The sequence below is a fragment of the Notothenia coriiceps genome, unplaced genomic scaffold (genome assembly GCF_000735185.1).
Source record: "Notothenia coriiceps isolate Sejong01 unplaced genomic scaffold, NC01 NC01_scaffold00011128, whole genome shotgun sequence".
Lineage (NCBI taxonomy): Eukaryota > Metazoa > Chordata > Actinopteri > Perciformes > Nototheniidae > Notothenia > Notothenia coriiceps.
Window position 1 is genome coordinate 92619 of NW_011343829.1, and position 3568 is coordinate 96186.

The 3568-nt window shown below is 42.5% G+C and overlaps 1 long non-coding RNA gene across 1 annotated transcript in view; it reads left to right on the forward strand.

The window, feature by feature from the left end:
• Positions 1 to 3293, forward strand: part of LOC104946476 (uncharacterized) — a 53975-nt gene extending 50682 nt beyond the window's left edge. Inside the window, exon 3 of the long non-coding RNA XR_798451.1 lies at positions 3235 to 3293. This is a non-coding gene — a long non-coding RNA (uncharacterized lncRNA). The remainder of the gene's footprint in view (positions 1 to 3234) is intronic.
• Positions 3294 to 3568: the final 275 nt, after the last annotated feature.

The window sequence follows — 3568 nt, forward strand, 5'->3', positions numbered from 1 at the left end:
CAGATGGGAATACATTGCAATCAGTTGAAAGCTATTTGCGTCCCTTTATGAAGCTGAAGGAGCCTAGGAGCGTCACAACTGCACGCCACGGGACCCTGACCAAGCGTCGCTCCTTGACGATTATGGAGTGAGAGTGTGTTGCTCTAGCAGGGACGGAAAAGGGGGTAAAAAGGTTCTCATGAACTAATTTTAGTTTCGGCTCTTTTTGGTGTGAACGCGACATTTCGGAACTATATCGGAACTAAAGTGGGAAAAGTACTCCGATGTGAACGCGGCTACTGCTAACAATGTTCTGGGTTAAGGACTCGTTCCTGCACCACCCTATTACGCCCCCCCCCCACAGATAAGAGAGTTGGGTGCCATCAGGAGAAGCTGAAGCCAGAGAAGGGGGGGCTGAGCGGTGTTACTCAGTAGCATCTTCTCCTTGGTTTACCCTCACCATGCTCACTGAGTGTGCATCAGAGGCAGTACGGGGGTGTGAAGTGCTCCCGAGAGTGTGTGGGTTCACTGCTGCTGCACTCTATGATTAAACAGTAGTATGTGCTGACAGCTGGATTTGAGGAGCATGATGCACGCGGCACAGTGGAGCGAGAAGCTGCCTCTCGTGGTGTCGAGGAATTTCCTTTTTGGTGTCTTTCGACCTAAATGCAGATCACAAGGGCTGAATCAAATAAATGACAAGAATACTTTTTGTGGTCATTGATTAAATCATCAAAAATGTGCTACAGAAGGAGGGGGGAAAAAATCCCTAAGAGATCAGTGATTAATTTCTTCAATAATAATAGCCTCAATAGATCACAAAGTATTGAAGCAACAGGTTGCGTTTTTGTGGATCTGTCAACAGTTATAACTGTAACGCCCTCTTTTGCTGCTTCGATTTAGTTCTTTTCCTGACTGTAAATAAAACGTGTACTCGTCACCTTTTCACAGCACAGAGGACCTTTGTGACCGGAGGTTGTAAATGGGCTTCTGGGACATGAAGGAAATCACTAAGTGAAGACAATGTACAGATATACTACAAGAATAGTACTTATTAGATGCTAGAATACATCTGCTACTATTAGTTATTGACTAGGAAGTGTACTAAATACCAGTATTCATTTTTTTACAACATTTCTGTGAGTCAGTATCTTGTCCTGCAGCGAAGGCCAAGATTGTTAGACGCAAGCCAATTGAAATGGGGTGAAACAACATCTGCAGTGTACATGCCATACAAAGGTCAATTCCAAATATGGACGCACACTTTCTCTTTTAGTTGTTTCTACACATACAGCTTGTCAGCTCATCTGCCATCAGCTGTTCTTACGTCTTGTCTGTAGGGCCGTTAGACAGATGCTAAAGTAAACGCAGCCTAATTTTGCATTCATGCTTGTCATCACTTAATCCTCCTGCAACTGCCATCTTGGAGATGCCACATGCATTGCTAACTGACATTAACCTCTCATCTAAAGACGCTGATTCATAGTGTACTTAGACAGCCTGAGAAGTGAACAACACGCTGAACTAATCACTGTATCTGACTGGCGCAGTGGGGCCAGCCTGTTAATTAGTAAAGAGTGTTAACTACTGTTACCTTTCCAAGTTAATGAAGCATTTGCTAACCTGTATCCTTTAGAGTTCCTGTAATCCGAGGTTTACGACGAGGCCCGAGATCTAGTGTGAATCATTTTAAGTGAAGTATCCAGATGTGCACATGTCCAGATGTGGTCACTTGCAGCCAGGTACAATTTACTACTAGCTGTGAACCTCTATGATTACTGATGAAAATAATTGTCTTTCTAGCTTATTGATAATGGAAATGCTGACACCGTTTTTCTACCATTGAGGATGAGTCTTTACCTCACTTCTGCTAATCAAAACATACTTTAGTCATTAACACAAAATGCTTTTAGCTTCATTTCATTTCATTTTCATGTTAACACAGAAGAACTGAGATTAAAGATGGAGGACCAAGTCATCATCAAAGTGAGTTCAAACTGGAAAAGCTTCTTGGCTAAATCAGCCTTTCCAATCAGTTACAAAAACACTGTTCAGGTCTGTAAACACACTGTGCTACCTTTTGTATCCCTTTTGTACTTTTACCCTAGTAAATATCCAATAAATTATCTTACAGGGAGTCTATGGGAACTAAGTATAGGACATGTGGCACAATGACCTGGTTTTTCGTCTATAAAGTTTACAGAAGCATTTTTATACCTAGAGAATTGGACGGCGTTTTTCTCTGAGTCTTCTCTTTGCTTTTGCTTCTCACTTAGCAGCCAAGTGTTCTGTTTGTTTGAGATTGCAGCAGCTCCCCCTGACTATACCCTACCACTTTACTCCTCAACCTCCATCACCTGTTGGAGCATGTTCGGTCACTTCCCACATCTTAGTGTTTGCACAGGCTGATCGAGCAGGTTTGGTTTCCTTGTGTAATCCGATTACCTGTTGAAAGATTTGATGCGCCTCATGTTCACTGCAGGCCTGCTAATAGCAAGGAGACTGATGTGTCCAAAGCCGTCCTGTATTTACCTTCTCAGTGCAGTATCATTAACAACCACAGTCGAGTCTACTGATCCGTGAACGAGTGGATGTAGTTTGACTCTCGCCTGCCGGTAGCTTGGTTCAGTAGTTCTTCCCATACGTACATTAAGATGCAACTGTAGACAAAGTACTTTTTTTCTGTGGTATTTTACTTGATAATTACTTCCCTGGAAAAACCCCAGAAGACACACACTCTTTTTATAGACAATATGTTTAATTGAGCAAATTAGAAAGGGTCCGTATTGTACAGCAGCTGTGTACACACACAGTGGAATCTGCACGGCACCAGGAAAGGGATGCAGTGAGAATAGTGAGTTAAAAAAGAAACTTGATGGAGTCAGAAAGCCTGCATGCCAAAGCAGTGGCTTTTCTACACAGATGCTCATAGTTAGCATGTGTGTGAAACCTCAGAGTCGCTCGCTGATCAACCCGCTGCATTGATACTCCAGCTGCTGGCACTGCGCTGATGTTACTGGGTTTGCATGGGTGATATGGTTGGTGGCTTCAGAACGAGCACTGCATTTTTTTCACTCAATTGTATAACTGGATGCAATCTCTCATTTAGTATCTCTCGTATTTCAGAAATACTGTATCATGTGGTCATGATGGAAACAAAACATCCCATAAAGTAGTCCTCAAATCTGAGAAATACAAGCATTCAACTTTAATGTCCATAGTTATTAATGACATATCCTGACTTCTTCCTTGCAGGTCTGGTGGAGATCTGCTTGATGCATCCACTCGATGTAGTGAAGACAAGGTAAGCCACCCTCAAACTGAACAACTCACATTTCGTGTAATTTTACCGAACGTATAATCTGCTTACAAGAGAGACATTTTTAGTCCACATCTGCCTTGAATTCTCTCAGTGGGTATTTGGGTCTGCATAGTGAAGTTCCAAGCATACCACCTTATTTTTTTCCCCCAAGCTGGCCAGCTGTACTCTCATTCTCCCAACAATTGGGCACCAACGCCAAGAAACATTTTGTGGAAAATGAGATGCATCATTTACCCATTCGTTCCCCACAAAATGTTAACGTTAGAT